This window comes from Pseudophryne corroboree, chromosome 5 (assembly GCF_028390025.1).
Source record: "Pseudophryne corroboree isolate aPseCor3 chromosome 5, aPseCor3.hap2, whole genome shotgun sequence".
In the NCBI taxonomy this organism is placed as follows: Eukaryota; Metazoa; Chordata; class Amphibia; order Anura; family Myobatrachidae; genus Pseudophryne; species Pseudophryne corroboree.
Window position 1 is genome coordinate 565,824,360 of NC_086448.1, and position 23,421 is coordinate 565,847,780.

Here is a 23,421-nt window from a genome sequence, read left to right on the forward strand (position 1 = left end):
GGGGAGCTTCCTCTCAGCGGAGCTGTGGAAAGAAAATGGCGCTGGTGAGTGCTGAGGAAGAAGCCCCAGTGCCCAACTGTATATATGCTGCTTTTTGCCAAGAGGTTCCCAATTGCTGCCCAGGGCGCCCCCCCCCCTGCGCCCTGCACCCTACAGTGACCGGAGTGTGTGGGTTTAGTGTGGGAGCAATGGCGCACAGCTGCAGTGCTGTGCGCTACCTCATATGAAGACTGGAGTCTTCTGCCGCCGATTTCGAAGTCTTCTTGCTTCTCACGCCGGCTTCTGTCTTCTGGCTCTGCGAGGGGGACGGCGGCGCGGCTCCGTGATCGGACGACCAAGGGTGCGTTCCTGTGTACGATCCCTCTGGAGCTAATGGTGTCCAGTAGCCTAAGAAGCAGGACCTATCTTCTAGTGAGTAGGGCTGCTTCTCTCCCCTCAGTCCCACGTAGCAGAGAGTCTGTTGCCAGCAGATCTCTCTGAAAATAAAAAATCCTAACAAAATACTTTCTTTTTAGCAAGCTCAGGAGAGCTCACTAAGGTGCACCCAGCTCGTCCGGGCACAGATTCAAATTGAGGTCTGGAGGAGGGACATAGAGGGAAGAACCAGTGCACACCAGTATCCTAATTCTTTCTTAAAGTGCCCTGTCTCCTGCGGAGCTCGTCTATTCCCCATGGTCCTTACGGAGTCCCCAGCATCCACTAGGACGTTAGAGAAATTACAGATGAAAGCTGAAGTATACACATCAAATGTATAGTAATATACAATTGTTGTCATGTGAACAGTGAGCAAGCTTGTAATGGACACGTTGATTGTGTCTGGCATACAGCTATATGTCTGCAAAATGCGTCTATGTCTGTCTGGACTTCTAACAATTCCATGTATAAATGCTAAATATAGTACATGCATGCATATCTAATATGATGAAAATGAATGTATCTGAAAACAAATTACTAGCATCTTTCTACAAGCTATAAAGTGACATATAAGAACTTAATGGAAACATTGAAAATGTTAGAGCACATAAAGGAGCAAGAAAGAGGCCTTACAGCTCTCTGTAATCAGATAATGCATAATATGGTCACATAGTTATCATAATCCTCAGTCAGAGGTGCAAATATCCTAGAAGCTACAGTATGTGAACAATGCAACTAGAAATATGGTGAAGTTGTAATAGTTTTTTCTGTTGTTCTTAATGGATTCTTATTTACCCTGGATCCAGGGGTGTAGCGAGGGTGGCTCCAGTGGAGCTCGAGCTACGGGCGCCGGGAAAGTTAGAGGGCGCGCCAACACCTGCCCCCCTTCACTCTGCCCAATATACCGCAGGCCGCTGTACAGGCAGCCGCATAGCAGGAGGAGGAAAAGCAGAGGGGCACACACGGACTCGGACTCTGAGACTAGGCAGGGAACAGGACAGGCCAGAGGCGACAGCAGGAAACACTGACAGCCAGCACATGCCGGAGCTCTGCCCACCCTCTTTATATGTCTCACAGTCTGCTTGTAGCTGTGCAGCAGGGTTACTTCTGTCCTGCTACATCACTCTCTGTCCCCTTGGCTGCAGCACCTCTTTCTGCCCCGGTTGCTGCAGCACCTCTCTCTGTCTCAGCTGCTGCAGCAGCACCTCTCTCTGCATTAGAAGCTGCAGAGTAACATGTGTAAGCGGCTCTATTGTGTTGTGTAATGTGTATACGGGGCTCTACTGTGTGCCATAAAGTGTATAAGGGGTACTACTGATTGGTGTAATGTTAATAACGAACACTACTGTGGTGTAATGTGAATATGTTAGGGTCTCCTGCCCTGTGCTGCCACGTCGTCATGGCAACCGGGAGACAAGTGCTAGCAGAGTAACCTGAGCGCAGCTGATACTCCGGTTCGGGTCTTTTGCTGTGCAGTGGTTACAGGCTCTGTGCACGGTAGGGGATCCGGTGCTGGTTTTTGTGCTCACAGTCTGTGAGGTCTGAGTGGGGCGTGGACAGCACCTGCTTTATAAGGCCTCTTCTTAGGGTAAGCAGATGCTGCTGAATCTTTGTTGGTTAGTCAGTTCCTGAAAGTTAGCCAGTACTGTGTAGATTTGTATTTGTTTGTTGCTTACTGCAAATAGGCCAGGGGATTTGGTATTACACTCTGCCAATCCAGACCTAGCAGTAAGACTGGAGTCAGTCGTTTAGCTTGCTGGGGTTCTGTTACTACTCTGTGAACTTAGCAAGTTTGCGGCTGTATTCTAAGACTTGCCTGTCTAATCCTGTCTCACTGTGCTAGGTGTCAGGGGTCAGTTTAGTGGCAGTAAGCTGAACCTGTGCACTGCAAGTGAGAATTAGGATTGTGGAGACTCTCCTTGTGTCTATCATTCCATCTCTGACCAAGGAGTTTACTGCCACACCCGTTGGTAACCCTTTAGGGTTTTGCTGTTGCCCTTAGCAACAGCATTTTGGGTTCTCTACGTATTAAAACACAACATCTTGCTTTTCTCATCTGAGCATTACTAATACAAGGGAGACACCCAGTTCCTTAGCCTCTGGGCTTCTCTGTTCACTTTGTGTGTATTTTGTTACCCTATCACCTTCTGTGTACGTTATGTCATATTCCCCAGTCTGTCTGTGAGTCCATTTGTTTTGCATAACAGTTCAAACACCAGTACATTCCTGCAGGCACTGGTGTGCATAACATATTCAGCAGCCTAATACTCCTGTTGAAATTTTGTGGGAATATGGAGCATACCCCTCAAAATACGTTGCAACAGGTGGTCGATCAGGTGCAGGTCCTGACTCGACAATTTAATGATTTGTCCATTAAAATGCACACCTCCCAGGCTGCTGGCGGAGCTCCCGCAGCAGCAGCACCTGCAGGGGTTAAGGAGCCGAAAGTAAATCTCCCGGATCGTTTTTCTGGAGATCGCTCGCAGTTCTTTTGTTTCAAGGAGAGCTGCAAGCTATACTTCCGGCTTAGGCCTTAGTCTTCTGGGTCGGAGATTCAGCGGGTGGGCATAGTGATTTCCTTGCTACAAGGAGACCCACAGGTCTGGGCATATGGGTTGCAGCCTGACTGTCCGTCGCTTAAAAGTGTTGATGCTTTTTTTACGGCACTGGGCATGTTGTATGATGACCCTGACAAGACGGCCTCAGCCGAGGCTCAGATTTCGATCCTTAAGCAAGGGCGAAGGCCAGTTGAGGTTTACTGTACGGAGTTTCGGAGGTTGGCCCATGATACCCAGTGGAATGACCCAGCCCTGAGACACCAGTACCGAAGAGGTCTTTCTAACCAGATAAAGGACCAACTGGTACAATATCCCTTGCCTGATAGCTTGGATCAGCTCATGCAATTATCCATCCGGGTGGATAGACGGCTGAGAGAGCGTAGGCTTGAAAGGGAGACTGAGATTTCCTTCCTTCCCAAGGGAACCTCAGACTCTGAGGAATTTTCCGAGGAGCCTATGCAGATTGGGGCTACCCGCCTCTCCTCGCGTGAGAAGACGCGGAGGAGACAGCAGGGGTAGTGTTTGTACTGTGGGAATAAAGGTCATGTGGTAGTATCATGCCCAGAAAAGCCGGAAAACTTCAGGGCCTGAGGGTGATGGGAAATATCCTGTCAGGCCAGAAGTCAGAATTTCCCAAGAAGACTTTTATCATTCCGGTGACCTTGAAGATCCTCGGTCAAACTGTCAAGACTGAGGCCTTTGTGGACAGTGGGGCCGACGGGGTTTTTATGGACCGCCAATTCGCCCTGAAACACTCTGTTCCCTTAGTACCCTTGGCATCGGAAATTGAGATTTGTGGGTTAAACGGGGAACCATTATCCCATTGTAAAATTACCTCTTGCACTAGCCAGATTTCTTTGTTTATTGGAGCCACACACTCTGAAAAATTGTCCTTTTATGTGACTGTCTGTACTTTTGCCCCATTGGTGTTGGGGTTACCCTGGTTAAGGGCCCACAATCCTCAATTTGACTGGGTCTCTGGGGAGATTCTTAGTTGGGGTACTGATTGTTTCAGGAGTTGCTTGAGCCTTCCAGTCAGGCTCTCGCAGCTAAGTTTGCCAGGATTGCCAGGGTGTTATGCAGATTTTGCGGACGTGTTCTCCAAAAAAGTTGCAGAGGTACTACCTCCCCATCGCCCCTATGACTGTGCCATTGATTTGTTGCCAAATGCTAAGCTTCCCAAGAGCAGGTTGTACTCCCTGTCACGTCCTGAGACTCAGGCTATGGCAGAGTACATTCAAGAGAACTTGGCTAAGGGATTTATCAGACCTTCACAGTCTCCAGTTGGGTCGGGGTTCTTCTTCGTGGGTAAAAAGGACGGTTCGTTGCGACCCTGCATCGACTTCAGGGAATTGAACCGTATCACGATTAAAAACTCATACCCACTGCCTCTCATTTCGGTCTTGTTTGACCAGCTTCGTACTGCCACCATTTTTTCTAAGATTGACCTACGCGGTGCGTACAATCTAATCCGAATAAGAGAGGGGGATGAATGGAAGACTGCCTTTAATACCCACTCAGGGCATTATGAATATTTGGTGATGCCTTTTGGGCTCTGTAATGCCCCGGCAGTCTTCCAGGATTTCATGAATGATGTGCTCAGGGAATATTTGGGTAGATTCTTAGTTGTATACTTAGATGACATCCTAATCTTCTCCCATTCCCTGGAGGAACATCGGAAGCATGTACGCTTAGTCCTCCAGAAACTCAGAGACCACCGGCTTGGGGCGAAGCTGGAGAAGTGCGAATTTGAAGTTCAGCAAATCGCATTTCTAGGATATATTATCTCCCCAGAAGGTTTCCAAATGGAGGGTTCCAAGGTACAGGCAGTCCTGGATTGGGTGCAGCCCACTAGTTTGAAGGCGCTTCAGCGTTTCCTGAGCTTTGCGAATTTTTATAGACGATTTATCGCTGGATTTTCGTCTATAGTGGCGCCCTTGGTGGCACTCACTAAGAAAGGGGCGGATGTTGCTCACTGGTCTTGTGAGGCTAAAGCGGCTTTTGCCCGTCTCAAAAGGGCATTTGTTTCGGCCAAGGTGCTGCGACACCCAGATCCAGAGCGTCCTTTTGTGGTGGAGGTGGATGCCTCTGAGATGGGTATTGGGGCAGTGCTTTCTCAGATGGGAGTGTCTGATAATCGCCTTCATCCCTGTGCTTACTTTTCCCGTAAATTTTCGCCTGCCGAGATGAATTATGACGTGGGTAACCGGGAATTGTTGGCTATTAAGGATGCACTCGAGGAGTGGAGACACTGGCTTGAGGGGGCTAAGTTTGTGGTCTCAATTCTCACTGACCATAAGAATCTGGCATATTTAGAGTCAGCGAAGCGTCTCAATGCCAGGCAGGCACGATGGGCTTTGTTTTTTGCTCGCTTTAATTTTTTGATAACATATCGCCCTGGGTCAAAAAACATCAAGGCTGATGCGCTCTCGCGGAGTTTTGCTCCAATCCAGGAGACCACCGAGGAGCCGTTGCCCATTGTTTCCCCATCATGTATTAAAGTGGGCATTACCCAGGACCTCTTATCATTAGTCCTTAGAGCACAGGAGCAGGCTCCTCCAGACCTTCCGGTAGGTCTTTTGTTTGTGCCTCCTAGGTTAAGACAGCGAGTGTTCCTGGAATTCCATGCCAAGAAGTCGGCAGGTCACCCGGGTATTGCCAGAACTCGGGAGTTGCTATCTAGGGCGGTGTGGTGGCCCTCGGTGGCTAAGGATGTGGATCAGTTGGTTCGGGCATGTGACATCTGTGCCCGAAATAAGACTCCTAGAGGGGTTCCTGTTGGCCCATTACATCCACTCTCTATCCCATCTAAGCCATGGACCCACATTTCAATGGATTTTGTGGTGGACTTGCCCAAATCCTCGGGGATAACAGCCATCTGGGTTGTCGTTGACAGGTTTTCGAAGATGGCGCACTTCGTTCCACTGGTTGGGCTGCCATCGGCCAGACGCCTGTCTGAATTATTTATGCTGCATGTTGTGCGTCTCCACGGGTTGCCACTTGATGTGGTCTCTGACCGCGGATCCCAGTTTGTGGCCAAATTATGGAGGGCATTTTGTTCCGATCTCCAGATTTCTGTCAGCTTGTCGTCAGGCTACCATCCGCAGTCTAATGGGCAGTCTGAAAGGGTGAACCAGTCCTTGGAGCAGTTCCTCAGGTGTTATGTCTCCAAGTGTCAGACTGACTGGGTTGCTCATCTGTCCATGGCGGAGTTTGCCTATAACAATGTGGCTCACTCTGCTACAGGGATCTCTCCCTTCCTTTGTGTGTATGGGCATCATCCTAAGGCCAATTCTTTTGACCCCCTGGACTCCACGCCTGGTGGTTCCTCTGTGGTTTCGGTCCTTAGAGGTATTTGGCGGAAAGTGAAGAAAGCCCTTGTGTCTGTGTCATTAGTGACCAAAAGGGTTTTTGATAAGCGGAAAAGACCCTGCAGCTTCAAATTAGGAGACTTCGTCTGGTTGTCTACCAAGAATTTGAAGTTGAGACAGCCATCTCATAAGTTAGGCCCCCGGTTCATCGGCCCTTATAAGATCACCAGGGTTATCAATCCGGTGGCATTTCAGTTAGATCTGCCCCGTTCTTTGGGTATCAATAAAACATTTCATTGTTCCCTTTTAAAACGGGCGATTAGTAATCCTTCTTCCAGTGGAAGACCTTCCCCTCTTCTGATACGTGGCCAGAGGGAGTTTGTTGTTGAAAGGATTCTTGACTCCAAGGTGGTTCGGGGTCGGCTGTCATTTTTGGTGCACTGGAAGGGGTATGGCCCGGAGGAGCGGTCGTGGGTGCGCAGTTGTGATCTTCATGCCCCCAGACTGATACGCTCTTTCTTCTCGCAGTTCCCCGATAAACCCGGTGGTAGGGGTTCTTTGACCCCTCGTCAGAGGGGGGGTACTGTTAGGGTCTCCTGCCCTGTGCTGCCACGTCGTCATGGCAACCGGGAGACAAGTGCTAGCAGAGTAACCTGAGCGCAGCTGATACTCCGGTTCGGGACTTTTGCTGTGCAGTGGTTACAGGCTCTGTGCACGGTAGGGGATCCGGTGCTGGTTTTTGTGCTCACAGTCTGTGAGGTCTGAGTGGGGCGTGGACAGCACCTGCTTTATAAGGCCTCTTCTTAGGGTAAGCAGATGCTGCTGAATCTTTGTTGGTTAGTCAGTTCCTGAAAGTTAGCCAGTACTGTGTAGATTTGTATTTGTTTGTTGCTTACTGCAAATAGGCCAGGGGATTTGGTATTACACTCTGCCAATCCAGACCTAGCAGTAAGACTGGAGTCAGTCGTTTAGCTTGCTGGGGTTCTGTTACTACTCTGTGAACTTAGCAAGTTTGCGGCTGTATTCTAAGACTTGCCTGTCTAATCCTGTCTCACTGTGCTAGGTGTCAGGGGTCAGTTTAGTGGCAGTAAGCTGAACCTGTGCACTGCAAGTGAGAATTAGGATTGTGGAGACTCTCCTTGTGTCTATCATTCCATCTCTGACCAAGGAGTTTACTGCCACACCCGTTGGTAACCCTTTAGGGTTTTGCTGTTGCCCTTAGCAACAGCATTTTGGGTTCTCTACGTATTAAAACACAACATCTTGCTTTTCTCATCTGAGCATTACTAATACAAGGGAGACACCCAGTTCCTTAGCCTCTGGGCTTCTCTGTTCACTTTGTGTGTATTTTGTTACCCTATCACCTTCTGTGTACGTTATGTCATATTCCCCAGTCTGTCTGTGAGTCCATTTGTTTTGCATAACAGTTCAAACACCAGTACATTCCTGCAGGCACTGGTGTGCATAACAGAATAATGGACAATACTGTGCGGTGTAATGTGAATAGTGGACAATACAGTAAGGTGTCATCTGAATTGGTACTATGCTGTGGCCACGCCCCTTCCCCATGAAGCCATGCCCCTATATATTTTTTTTGTGCCCCTATTTTAAACATGGGTGTGCTCAAAGGAAACCTTCGCCCTGAGATCCACAAGGTCTAGAACCGGCCTTGTCACCAATTTAGGATTTTTAGCTATTTTTTTATTTTCAAATGTAACATGTACCCAAGTTAGTAAAGGAGAGGGGGCACCAAAACATACCCTTGCTCCGGGCACCATGGCACCTAGCTACACCTCTCCCTGGATCCTGAAAAGCTCTTTCTTTTCTATATCTGACTGACATGCTCCTGACCAGTTTTGTCCAATACCTGCCTCTATATTACATCACATTTCACCGCTTTTCTGTTTTTGATTCACTGACAAGTCATGTTTAACAGTGTGGCGTGCACTGTTCTGTCATATATAGCAATGCTATATGTTTATGTTAACTAAGGTATGATAAAGATATAGGGCTGAGAATCAAGGTGATTATTAGAGATGTGCACTTGAAATTTTTCGGGTTTTGTGTTTTGGTTTTGGGTTCGGTTCCGCGGCCGTGTTTTGGGTTCGACCGCGTTTTGGCAAAACCTCACCGAATTTTTTTTGTCGGATTCGGGTGTGTTTTGGATTCGGGTGTTTTTTTCAAAAAACACTAAAAAACAGCTTAAATCATAGAATTTGGGGGTCATTTTGATCCCAAAGTATTATTAACCTCAAAAACCATAATTTCCACTCATTTTCAGTCTATTCTGAACACCTCACACCTCACAATATTATTTTTAGTCCTAAAATTTGCACCGAGGTCGCTGGATGACTAAGCTAAGCGACCCTAGTGGCCGACACAAACACCTGGCCCATCTAGGAGTGGCACTGCAGTGTCACGCAGGATGGACCTTCCAAAAAACACTCCCCAAACAGCACATGACGCAAAGAAAAAAAGAGGCGCAATGAGGTAGCTGTGTGAGTAAGCTAAGCGACCCTAGTGGCCGACACAAACACCTGGCCCATCTAGGAGTGGCACTGCAGTGTCACGCAGGATGGCCCTTCCAAAAAACACTCCCCAAACAGCACATGACGCAAAGAAGAAAAAAAGAGGCGCAATGAGGTAGCTGTGTGAGTAAGATAAGCGACCCTAGTGGCCGACACAAACACCTGGCCCATCTAGGAGTGGCACTGCAGTGTCACGCAGGATGGCCCTTCCAAAAAACACTCTCCAAACAGCACATGACACAAAGAAAAAAAGAGGCGCAATGAGGTAGCTGTGTGAGTAAGATAAGCGACCCTAGTGGCCGACACAAACACCTGGCCCATCTAGGAGTGGCACTGCAGTGTCACGCAGGATGGCCCTTCAAAAAAATACTCCCCAAACAGCACATGACGCAAAGAAAAATGAAAGAAAAAAGAGGTGCAAGATGGAATTGTCCTTGGGCCCTCCCACCCACCCTTATGTTGTATAAACAGGACATGCACACTTTAACCAACCCATCATTTCAGTGACAGGGTCTGCCACATGACTGTGACTGAAATGACGGGTTGGTTTGGACCCCCACTAAAAAAGAAGCAATTAATCTCTCCTTGCACAAACTGGCTCTGCAGAGGCAAGATGTCCACCTCATCATCATCCTCCGATATATCACCGTGTACATCCCCCTCCTCACAGATTATCAATTCGTCCCCACTGGAATCCACCATCTCAGCTCCCTGTGTACTTTGTGGAGGCAATTGCTGCTGGTCAATGTCTCCACGGAGGAATTGATTATAATTCATTTTAATGAACATCATCTTCTCCACATTTTCTGGAAGTAACCTCGTACGCCGATTGCTGACAAGGTGAGCGGTGGCACTAAACACTCTTACGGAGTACACACTTGTGGGAGGGCAACTTAGGTAGAATAAAGCCAGTTTGTGCAAGGGCCTCCAAATTGCCTCTTTTTCCTGCCAGTATAAGTACGGACTGTCTGACGTGCCTACTTGGATGCGGTCACTCATATAATCCTCCACCATTCTTTCAATGGGGAGAGAATCATATGCAGTGCCAGTAGACGAAATGTCCGTAATCGTTGGCAGGTCCTTCAGTCCGGACCAGATGTCAGCATCAGCAGTCGCTCCAGACTGCCCTGCACCACCGCCAGCGGGTGGGCTCGGAATTCTGAGCCTTTTCCTCGCACCCCCAGTTGCGGGAGAATGTGAAGGAGGAGATGTTGACAGGTCGCGTTCTGCTTGACTTGACAATTTTCTCACCAGCAGGTCTTTGAACCCCAGCAGACTTGTGTGTGCCGGAAAGAGAGATCCAAGGTAGGTTTTAAATCTAGGATCGAGCACGGTGGCCAAAATGTAGTGCTCTGATTTCAACAGATTGACCACCCGTGAATCCTTGTTAAGCGAATTAAGGGCTCCATCCACAAGTCCCACATGCCTAGCGGAATCGCTCTGTGTTAGCTCCTCCTTCAATGTCTCCAGCTTCTTCTGCAAAAGCCTGATGAGGGGAATGACCTGACTCAGGCTGGCAGTGTCTGAACTGACTTCACGTGTGGCAAGTTCAAAGGGCAGCAGAACCTTGCACAACGTTGAAATCATTCTCCACTGCGCTTGAGACAGGTGCATTCCACCTCCTATATCGTGCTCAATTGTATAGGCTTGAATGGCCTTTTGCTGCTCCTCCAACCTCTGAAGCATATATAGGGTTGAATTCCACCTCGTTACCACTTCTTGCTTCAGATGATGGCAGGGCAGGTTCAGGCGTTTTTGGTGGTGCTCCAGTCTTCTGTACGTGGTGCCTGTACGCCGAAAGTGTCCCGCAATTCTTCTGGCCACCGACAGCATCTCTTGCACGCCCCTGTCGTTTTTTAAATAATTCTGCACCACCAAATTCAAGGTATGTACAAAACATGGGACGTGCTGGAATTTGCCCATATTTAATGCACACACAATATTGCTGGCGTTGTCCGATGCCACAAATCCACAGGAGAGTCCAATTGGGGTAAGCCATTCCGCGATGATCTTCCTCAGTTGCCGTAAGAGGTTTTCAGCTGTGTGCGTATTCTGGAAACCGGTGATACAAAGCGTAGCCTGCCTAGGAAAGAGTTGGCGTTTGCGAGATGCTGCTACTGGTGCCGCCGCTGCTGTTCTTGCGGCGGGAGTCCATACATCTACCCAGTGGGCTGTCACAGTCATATAGTCCTGACCCTGCCCTGCTCCACTTGTCCACATGTCCGTGGTTAAGTGGACATTGGGTACAACTGCATTTTTTAGGACACTGGTGAGTCTTTTTCTGACGTCCGTGTACATTCTCGGTATCGCCTGCCTAGAGAAGTGGAACCTAGATGGTATTTGGTAACGGGGGCACACTACCTCAAGAAATTGTCTAGTTCCCTGTGAACTAACGGCGGATACCGGACGCACGTCTAACACCAACATAGTTGTCAAGGCCTCAGTTATCCGCTTTGCAACAGGATGACTGCTGTGATATTTCATCTTCCTCGCAAAGGACTGTTGGACAGTCAATTGCTTGGTGGAAGTAGTAAAAGTGGGCTTACGACTTCCCCTCTGGGATGACCATCGACTCCCAGCAGCAACAACAGCAGCGCCAGCAGCAGTAGGCGTTACACGCAAGGATGCATCGGAGGAATCCCAGGCAGGAGAGGACTCGTCAGAATTGCCAGTGACATGGCCTGCAGGACTATTGGCATTCCTGGGGAAGGAGGAAATTGACACTGAGGGAGTTGGTGGGGTGGTTTGCGTGAGCTTGGTTACAAGAGGAAGGGATTTACTGGTCAGTGGACTGCTTCCGCTGTCGCCCAAAGTTTTTGAACTTGTCACTGACTTATTATGAATGCGCTGCAGGTGACGTATAAGGGAGGATGTTCCGAGGTGGTTAACGTCCTTACCCCTACTTATTACAGCTTGACAAAGGCAACACACGGCTTGACAAATGTTGTCCGCATTTCTGTTGAAATACTTCCACACCGAAGAGCTGATTTTTTTGGTATTTTCACCAGGCATGTCAATGGCCATATTCCTCCCACAGACAACAGGTGTCTCCCCGGGTGCCTGACTTAAACAAACCACCTCACCATCAGAATCCTCCTTGTCAATTTCCTCCCCAGCGCCAGCAACACCCATATCCTCCTCATCCTGGTGTACTTCAACACTGACATCTTCAATCTGACTATCAGGAACTGGACTGCGGGTGCTCCTTCCAGCACTTGCAGGGGGCGTGCAAATGGTGGAAGGCGCATGCTCTTCACGTCCAGTGTTGGGAAGGTCAGGCATCGCAACCGACACAATTGGACTCTCCTTGTGGATTTGGGATTTCGAAGAACGCACAGTTCTTTGCTGTGCTTTTGCCAGCTTGAGTCTTTTCATTTTTCTAGCGAGAGGCTGAGTGCTTCCATCCTCATGTGAAGATGAACCACTAGCCATGAACATAGGCCAGGGCCTCAGCCGTTCCTTGCCACTCCGTGTGGTAAATGGCATATTGGCAAGTTTACGCTTCTCCTCCGACAATTTTATTTTAGATTTTTGAGTCCTTTTTTTACAGATATTTGGTGTTTTGGATTTTACATGCTCTGTACTATGACATTGGGCATCGGCCTTGGCAGACGACGTTGCTGGCATTTCATCGTCTCGGCCATGACTAGTGGCAGCAGCTTCAGCACGAGGTGGAAGTCGATCTTGATCTTTCCCTATTTTTGGAACCTCAACATTTTTTTTCTCCATATTTTAATAGGCACAACTAAAAGGCACCTCAGGTAAACAATGGAGATGGATGGATACTAGTATACTTATGGATGACGAGCGACTGCCGACACAGAGGTAGCTACAGCCGTGGACTACCGTACTGTGTCTGCTGCTAATATAGACTGGATGATAATGAGATAAAATTAAAATATATATATATATATCACACTAGTACTGCAGCCGGACAGGTATATATTATGTAATGACGGACCTGCTGGACACTGTCTGTCAGACTCAGCACTGCAGACTCCTAAAGTAAGCTACTAGTATCAAGAAGATAGAAAAAAAAAAACACGGGTAGGTGGTATACAATTATGGATGGACGAGCGACTGCCGACACAGAGGTAGCTACAGCCGTGGACTACCGTACTGTGTCTGCTGCTAATATAGACTGGATGATAATGAGATAAAATTAAAATATATATATATATCACACTAGTACTGCAGCCGGACAGGTATATATTATGTAATGACGGACCTGCTGGACACTGTCTGTCAGCACTGCAGACTCCTAAAGTAAGCTACTAGTATCAAGAAGATAGAAGAAAAAAAAAAACCACGGGTAGGTGGTATACAATTATGGATGGACGAGCGACTGCCGACACAGAGGTAGCTACAGCCGTGGACTACCGTACTGTGTCTGCTGCTAATATAGACTGGATGATAATGAGATAAAATTAAAATATATATATATATCACACTAGTACTGCAGCCGGACAGGTATATATTATGTAATGACGGACCTGCTGGACACTGTCTGTCAGCACTGCAGACTCCTAAAGAAAGCTACTAGTATCAAGAAGATAGAAAAAAAAAAAACCACGGGTAGGTGGTATACAATTATGGATGGACGAGCGACTGCCGACAAAGAGGTAGCTACAGCCGTGGACTACCGTACTGTGTCTGCTGCTAATATAGACTGGATGATAATGAGATAAAATTAAAATATATATATATATCACACTAGTACTGCAGCCGGACAGGTATATATTATGTAATGACGGACCTGCTGGACACTGTCTGTCAGCACTGCAGACTCCTAAAGTAAGCTACTAGTATCAAAAAGATAGAAAGAAAAAAAAACCACGGGTAGGTGGTATACAATTATGGATAGACGAGCGACTGCCGACACAGAGGTAGCTACAGCCGTGGACTACCGTACTGTGTCTGCTGCTAATATAGACTGGATGATAATGAGATAAAATTAAAATATATATATATATCACACTAGTACTGCAGCCGGACAGGTATATATTATGTAATGACGGACCTGCTGGACACTGTCTGTCAGACTCAGCACTGCAGACTCCTAAAGTAAGCTACTAGTATCAAGAAGATAGAAAGAAAAAAAAACACGGGTAGGTGGTATACAATTATGGATGGACGAGCGACTGCCGACACAGAGGTAGCTACAGCCGTGGACTACCGTACTGTGTCTGCTGCTAATATAGACTGGATGATAATGAGATATAATTAAAATATATATATATCACACTAGTACTGCAGCAGGACAGGTATATATTATGTAATGACGGACCTGCTGGACACTGTCTGCAGAATGCGTTTATAAAAACACCACACGACGAGTGTTTAACTTTTTCAGGCAGACAATCACAATATACTGGTGGTCAGCAGACAATCACAATACTGGTGGTCAGTGGTCACTGGTCAGTCACACTGGCAGTGGCACTCTGGCAGCAAAAGTGTGCACTGTACTTAAAATATGTACTCCTGCTATAACTGCTCCCCAGTCTCCCCCACAATTAAGCTGTGTGAGCAGTGAGCACTCAGCACAGTCAGATAATGATATACAGTATTACATATGATGCAGCACACTGGGCTGAGCACAGATATGGTATGTGACTGTGTCACACTGTGTATCGTTTTTTTTCAGGCAGAGAACGGATTAATTAAACTGGTGGTCACTGGTCACACTATCAGCAGCAAGTAGTACTCCTCCTAATAATATGCTCCCCAAAATTTGTGTCTCTCTCTAGTACTCTAGTCTAAACGGAGAGGACGCCAGCCACGTCCTCTCCCTATCAATCTCAATGCACGTGTGAAAATGGCGGCGACGCGCGGCTCCTTATATAGAATCCGAGTCTCGCGATAGAATACGAGCCTCGCGAGAATCCGACAGCGGGATGATGACGTTCGGGCGCGCTCGGGTTAACCGAGCAAGGCGGGAAGATCCGAGTCGCTCGGCCCCGTGTAAAAAAAACTGAAGTTCGGGCGGGTTCGGATTCCGAGGAACCGAACCCGCTCATCTCTAGTGATTATACCCCGGGATCCTGACGTTCCCCAAATACACAGATGTCCAACAAAAGGAAGTTGTCCAGGAAAATGAGTCATGGGTCGCAGGCTCTGATACAAAAAATCTGGAAATGTTTCAAATCCCCATCTTTCTAGTCTAATACTACTGTATATACCAAGAAGAATAAATACACCTGCTGACTAAAGATAAACATCACAACTTGAAGTTTCACAATAGTTCTTTATGTTGCGTATTTTGTTGCGTATTTGCGTAAATATATTTTTTGTTATTTTTTTATGCAGTGCAGATTGACAATGCTCTACCACTTATACCCGTTTCACACCGCAAATATATCCCGGGATATTGCCGGGTCGAGCCAGTTCAACCCAGGTCGAGGTGCAGTCTAAAATCTGGGTCCGACCCAGGTCGGACACAGGTCAGACCCTTTCACACTACACTTTCAACCCGGGTTATTGCAGAATTGGCTCCTTTTAACTCAACCCGGGTCAGCAATTAAAACACAATGGATGTCATTTTAAATTGACTTTTTTTGGCTCAGAAAGATGAGGTGGCATGAAAGGGACAAACGGAGAGGGTGGGACAGCTCACAGCATTGCAGGAATCATGGCGGACAGAGCGATGTTTTTATACACAATTGCATCTTTAACTGTTCCAGTAACATACCTCCCAACCAGTGGCGGATTTAGCGGGGGGCGATTAGGGCGAAGGCCCCCCCTACACATACCGGCACCGGGATGGATGGCCGGGTCCCGCCACGTTGCCGGACTGGAGAGCGGTGCAGCGCGGCGGGAGAAGGGGAGACAAAGAGAGACAGTGTAGGCGTGCGCACGGGGGTTGCCTGGTGCGCACAGGCATCCCCCCCTGGCCCCTGCACGCACGCCTGCTGCTGCCGCTGATTCCCGTCTCGTTGACGCTGAAGTGAGGAGAGCGCTGCGCGAGCCTCTCCTGCCCACTGTGTCCCCGTCTCCGGCAGTCATTTTAAATGTCTGTGGCTGTCAGCCAATCAGGGCTCACGGACTGGCTCTTGATTGGCTGCCGGCTATGATTGGCTCGCAAGCCGGCGCTCTATTTCAAATGGCTGCCGGAGACATGGACTCAGTGAGGGGAGGCGCAGAAGAGACACGCGGTGCGCTCGCTCCCCCTCAGCATCAGAGACGGGAATCGGCGGCAGTAAGCACCACTGGGGGCATTTGTATCTGGCACCACTGGGGGAATTTGTATCTGGCACCACTGGGGGCATTTGTATTCTGGCACCACTGGGGGCATTTGTATTCTGGCACCACGTGGGGCATTTATATTCTGGCACCACTGGGAGCATTTGTATTCTGGCACCACTGGGGGAATTTGTATTCTGGCACCACTGGGGGAATTTGTAGTCTGGCACCACTGGGGGAATTTGTATTCTGGCACCACTGGGGGAATTTGTGTATCTGGCACCACTGGGGGCATTTGTGTATCTGGCACCACTGGGGGCATTTGTGTATCTGGCACCGCTGGGGGTATATGTATCTGGCAACGCTGGGGGCATATGTATCTGGCACCGCTGGGGTCATGTGTATCTGGCACCGCTGGGGTCATGTGTATCTGGCACCACTGGGGTCATGTGTATCTGGCACCGCTGGGGGCATTTGTGTATCTGGCACCGCAGGTGGCATTTGAGTATCTGGCACCGCTGGGGTCATTTTTGGATCTGATGTGAATTTCGGCTCATTCTATGTGCTATAATGTAAATTTTGGCTCATTTCGTGTGCTATAATGTGAATTTCGGCTCATTTTGTGTGCTATAATGTGAATTTCGGCTCATTTTGTGTGCTATAATGTGAATTTTGGCTCATTCCGTGTGCTATAATGTGAATTTCAGCTCATTCCGTGTGCAAAAATGTGAATTTTGGCTCATTCTGTGTGCTATAATGTGAATTTTGGCTCATTTTGTGTGCTATAATGTGAATTTCGGCTCATTCTGTGTGCTATAATGTGAATTTCAGCTCATTCTGGGGGTAATTCCAAGTTGATCACAGCAGGATTTTTTATAGCAATTGGGCAAAACCATGTGCACTGCAGGGGAGGCAGATATAACATGTGCAGTAAGAGTTAGATTTGGGTGGGTTATTTTATTTCTGTGCAGGGTAAATACTGGCTGCTTTATTTTTACACTGCAAATTAGATTGCAGATTGAACACACCACACCCAAATCTAACTCTCTCTGCAACAAAATCCTGCTGCGATGAACTTGGAATTACCCCCTCTGTGTGGTATAATGTGAATTTTAGCTCATACCGTGTGGTATAATGTGAATTTCGGCTCATTCCGTGTGCTATAATGTAAATTTCGGCTCATACAGTATGCTATAATGTGAATTTCGGCTCATACCGTCTGGTGTAATGTGAGTTTCGGCTCATACAGTATGCTATAATGTGAATTTCGGCTCATACCGTGTGGTATAATGTGAATTTCGGCTCATTCTGTGTGCTATAATGTGAGTTTCGGCTCATTCTGTGTGCTATAATGTGAATTTCGGCTCATACAGTATGCTATAATGGGAGTTTCGGTCATACCGTGTGGTATAATGTGAATTTCGGCTCATTCTGTGTGCTATGCAGGAATGGTGATTCGCCAGTCTGTTACACCAGTGCGCAGGGTTCTCTTCACTAACTGGCAACATTTTATTAGTAATGGCAACAATAGGAAATTTTTGAAGCAAACGGGAAAGGCACCTCTAAGTGGGAGGAGCTATGATTAGGGGGAGGAGTCATAATTCTTAAACCGCCCCCCTAAAAGTTAAGTCTAGATCCGCCACTGCTCCCAACTGTCCCGATTTTCATGGGACAGTCCTGTTTTTTGGGGACTGTCCCGCTGTCCCACCCACGGGCCGCAGTGTCCCGCGGTGAGGGGGGGCAGTTGGGAGGCTCCTGTCACTAATAGACACTGTGCGCACACGCACAGCGTCTATTCACAGGTGATAGAGGGGGCATGCCAGCAGCTCAGAGAGTGCTGGACATGCCCCCTCAGTGACGGTACAAAGGGGCGGGACTCACAATCGCAGCTTTACCACTAGATCACGCCCCTTTCATATAGATCACACACCCTTTTCGGGCGCGCATGCGCGTGTCGTGCCCCAAGGTGCCTCTTTGTACTTTTAATAAGTTGGGAGGTATGCAGTAAGCTGTCTAGCAATCTCTGCCTCACCCCTGATTCTTAGTAGCTCTAATTCTTAATGCTCTCTGTTCTCCCCTGTGTAACAGGGCTCAGGCTGCTGGCATCATTAAGGCACACAAAGAACAGCCAATCAGCACGTTTACATGAATGCTGGGTTGAATAACCCGGGTTGGACACTTTAGAGTGCACATTGACCCGGGTCGGACCCGTGTATAACACTGCTTTTATACCGGGGTGAAATGCAGGGTTACTCGACCCGGGATATTCAAAAGTGGTGCATTTAGACTGCACCTCGACCCGGCTCCAGCTAGCTCAACCCGGCAATATCCCGGGATATATTTGCGGTGTGAAAGGGGTTATTATTCAAACAACTTGAAAGACTAAAATCAAATTGTCCAAATATTAACCATCAAGATAAAATACAATGTGATTGAATGGGGATATTACTCTGAAATATTTATTTAACAATGAAAAAACAGCTGAAGATGCTCCCAAATATTTAGGAGAATGTGAACCAGAAAGCTGAAAATGTGCACTCAAATCAGTTGCTGGGGTGTAGTATGGAATGCCGGAGGTCGGGCTCCCGGCGACCAGCATACCGGCGCCGGGAGCCCGACCGCCGGCTTACCGACAGTGTGGCGAGCGCAAATGAGCCCCTTGCGGGCTCGCTGCACTCGCCACGCTGCGGGCACGGTGGCGCGCCACGCTATTTTATTCTCCCTCCAGGGGGGTCGTGGACCACCACGAGGGAGAATAAGTGTCGGTATGCCGGCTGACGGGATCCCGGGCACCGGTATACTGTGCGCCGGGATCCCGACAGCCGGCATACTGAAGACCACCCCAGTTGCTGTGACGTCACTGTCCCCAAACCTTTGTATGAATCAACCAAAACATTACTGCTCATCTGGTACTATGAGGAGTGCGGACAGTGCATTTAGAAGCATTGTCCCAGCAGAAGCATCACACATACAGTATGTTTCCCTGTGATTTTTAGATTACAGTCTTTACTCATTTTTTGCTTACAACTCATGACAGAGATGCTCAGAAAGTTGGGTGATATTTTCTATACCATAGAGAGGGGGGGGGGGGGGGGGGGGGGTTAGTGCAGAAACACATTGCACATGGCTATAACCTAACATGACAACTAGTTGAATCAGCACCTACATCTGCTCTTTTAATGCTGACATTAGTAAGTTTGTCCACAGTGCACATAACCACGTACTACACATGTAGTAGAGAGAAGAATATGGTACATATATTTAGTGTAGTATGAAAACTGCAAATTACGTCATGCCAATTATTCCACTCAGTAATACACTGTCTTATATTCAGATCAAACTGTGGCTTTAGTCACTCTTAAAAGCAGGTTTATGAAACCTGCAGGTTGCTGTGTTAACAATGAGGGCAATCTGCAACATAATGAGTCACAAATGACTCACTGGCTAGACAGAATACTGAGACCCTCATTGCTATGTCCTGATATGCTGACATAAGGTGGGGGGTATCGTGGTGGTGGGGGGTTCCAGACCATCACAACTTTTTGGAACATGTAAATATTGCACTTGTATGTTCTGAAACAGTTATTTTTACAAATGGTGTAAGTTTCCCATAACATGTACTGTACAGTGTGTATTTTCTAGAGCAAATGAAGACTGTACTGTGGGACTAGCTTTCTGGCCACCGTTCTTTAGTAAAGACATTCCTGATGACAGTTCTGACATTTTAGATGTCTAGTACAATATAATACAATACAATATGCCTTTCTACATCACATATCAATTTCTGCAATTACCGTAGTTCTTTACTATACCATTATCTGAAATGCTAATTATTTTGTCCCTACTGGGATCTTGATTCATATAATTCTGAATGTAAATTTATCAAGAAAGGATGAAATATATGAAGTGAAAGTATTGCAGGCAACAAATGTATTAATGCACATCATTCTCCTGGGTACCTTAGCACCTCCTGTGTAATGAGCCTATGGCGCTACAATAAGCTACACTGAACTTTTTATTATAGAATTTAATTGTATGCAGCTCTCCATATGATCATTGTATTATATAAATATATAGGTAAAGATGATTAGCACAGAACATGTTTTGTTCCAGAATAGAAGCAGTTATTGTTAATGCCATGTTTCCACAGAAACCGCACATTGATAAATGCTATGCTAAATACTTATTTCTCCATGGTGAGTTGTAATCTACAGTAAATATGGCAACATGATGCTTTGCTTGCAAAATGTCTCCAGGACAGAAATGGTCAAATGAAATGAGTCAGAAATGCAAACAACATACTAGTTAGTAATTGCCTGCTGGACCATAGCCATTTAAAAGGAGTACGCATTAACTAGTCCTCCAATCTGCCAGCAGAAATGATTAATCCTAGTATCCTGCATTACACTGTGTCCTGTCCCATCCAAGTCACAAGTATGATTAATATACAGGTTACTGTCCTATTATATATTACAATGTGTCCTGTCCTATCCAAGTCACAGGGATGATGAATATACAGGTTACTGTCCTATAATGTATTATACTGTGTCCTGTCCTATCCAAGTCACAGGGATGATGAATATACACGTTACTGTCCTATTATATATTACAATGTGTCCTGTCCCATCCAAGTCACAGGGATGATGAATATACAGGTTACTGTCCTATAATGTATTACACTGTGTCCTGTCCCATTCAAGTCACAGGGATGATGAATTTACAGGTTACTGTCCTATTATGTATTACAATGTGTCCTGTCCTATCCAAGTCACAACGATGATGAATATACAGGTTACTGTCCAATTATGTATTATAATGTGTCCTGTCCTATCCAAGTCACAGGGATGATGAATATACAGGTTACTGTCCTATAATGTATTACACTGTGTCCTGTCCCACCCAAGTCACAGGGATGATGAATATACAGGTTACTGTCCAATTATGTATTATAATGTGTCCTGTCCCACCCAAGTCACAGCGATGATGAATATACAGGTTACTGTCCTATAATGTATTACACTGTGTCCTGTCCCACCCAAGTCACAGGGATGATGAATATACAGGTTACTGTCCTATAATGTATTACACTGTGTCCTGTCCTATCCAAGTCACAACGATGATGAATATACAGGTTACTGTCCTATAATGTATTACACTGTGTCCTGTCCTATCCAAGTCACAACGATGATGAATATACAGGTTACTGTCCAATTATGTATTATAATGTGTCCTGTCCTATCCAAGTCACAGCGATGATGAATATACAGGTTACTGTCCAATTATGTATTATAATGTGTCCTGTCCTATCCAAGTCACAGCGATGATGAATATACAGGTTACTGTCCAATTATGTATTATAATGTGTCCTGTCCCACCCAAGTCACAGGGATGATGAATATACACGTTACTGTCCTATTATATATTACAATGTGTCCTGTCCTATCCAAGTCACAGGGATGATGAATTTACAGGTTACTGTCCTATTATGTATTACAATGTGTCCTGTCCTATCCAAGTCACAGCGATGATGAATATACACATTACTGTCCTATTATATATTACAATGTGCCTTGTCCCAACCAAGTCACAGGGATGATGAATATACAGGTTACTGTCCAATTATGTATTACAATGTGTCCTGTCCTATCCAAGTCACAGCGATGATGAATATACAGGTTACTGTCCAATTATGTATTATAATGTGTCCTGTCCCACCCAAGTCACAGCGATGATGAATATACAGGTTACTGTCCAATTATGTATTATAATGTGTCCTGTCCCACCCAAGTCACAGGGATGATGAATATACACGTTACTGTCCTATTATATATTACAATGTGTCCTGTCCTATCCAAGTCACAGGGATGATGAATATACACATTACTGTCATATTATATATTACAATGTGCCCTGTCCCAACCAAGTCACAGGGATGATGAAAATACAGGTTACTGTACTATTCTGCATTACAATTTGTCCTGTCTCATCCAAGTCAGAGGGGTGATCAGTAAACACCTTACTGTACTACTATTCTGCATTACAATGTGTCATGTCCCATCAAAGTCACATGGGTGATGAATACACATGGTATGGTACTGTACTGTCCCATTCTGCAGTACAATGTCCTGTCCCATCCAAGTCACAGGGATGAATACACATGGTACTGTCCTATTCTGCATTACAGTGTGTTCTGTCCCATTCAGGTTACAGTGACAAATCAGATATACATTTTTCATCCACACATTCTCCCCTTATTTCAGGCTTATTGGAGGAACAAGAAAGTGACATTTGTACCATGAAGCTAACTTTAGCCTACTGCCATAGATACATTCTGTATAAAGCCACTACCTGTATCATGTGTAATTATATGTATTCCGGCTATAATGTATATAAAAGTTTAACGTCCCAACATATTTAAGAATAGATGTATTTAAAAAAATGATCCCTGGATAAATGTATATAATAAGCACAGACGGTCATGCACAGCACAGGCAGAAACTTACCAGGGACTGGCAGGGTGAGCGCAGTTTCCTGTTACTTCTCCATCCTCTGCTCCCGTCCCGGCAGAGACTGATCCTGCTGCAGCCAGGGAGCCGAGAAGCTACAGCTCAGCTCCACACCCCACTCACTGCCTCCGGTAATGAGAGAAGACAGAGGCTCACTCCCGCCCTCAGCACCGCCCCTGGGAAGGGATGCTCGCTGGAGAGACAGGACGGCTCGGTATAACAGGGCGCTGCTGCACACCTTGCTGCTGCTGCTAGGTGCTAGCTGTATGGGACGGACAGTTCTGCACATTGAGGTTTGGAATTACAGACAGTAGTGTTCTTGGTCTAGGTGTTTCTTATCAGGAAATAACTGCTTGTAGGGTGGGAGACGGAAACGCTGGATGTGTACAGTATCTAGATGACCTGTGTCATAGTGTAAACTTTACTATTCTGTAAGAGGGAACACTGTAAACTAGGAAGCACTACAGTATGTGCCCCTACCACCCGCATCCAATACAGGCAGCACTGACGTGTAACAATGTATTTATTACCAGTTATTTATATAGCGCACACAGATTCTGCAGCGCTTTACAGAGAATATTTGGCCATTCACATCAGTCCCTGCCCCAGTGGAGCTTACAATCTACGGGGGTCATTCAGACCGATCGCACGCTGCCTTTTTTCGCAGCCGTGCGATTGGGTCTGAACAGCGCATGCGCGTGGGCCGCAATGCGCATGCGTGTCAGTTGCTGGTGACGGCCGTTGCCACGTAACGACGGAACTAGTGAAGAAAGCGTTTGAAGCGGCAAATGCAGGAAGTTTGACAGAAAGAGGCTGTCCGGGGTGTCAATTCACCGTTTTCAGGGAGTGTCCGGGAAAACGCCGGCGTGCCCGGCCGTTTCCAGGGAGGGTTCCTGACGTCAGTTTCTTCCAGGATCATCACAGG

At 46.8% G+C, this 23,421-nt stretch overlaps 1 protein-coding gene across 1 annotated transcript in view; it reads right to left on the reverse strand.

The window, feature by feature from the left end:
* Nucleotides 1-22,850, reverse strand: part of KCNG2 (potassium voltage-gated channel modifier subfamily G member 2) — a 477,945-nt gene extending 455,095 nt beyond the window's left edge. The window contains exon 1 of the mRNA XM_063923300.1: nt 22,494-22,850. The gene's annotated coding sequence lies outside the window, so the exon portion shown is untranslated. The remainder of the gene's footprint in view (nt 1-22,493) is intronic.
* Nucleotides 22,851-23,421: the final 571 nt, after the last annotated feature.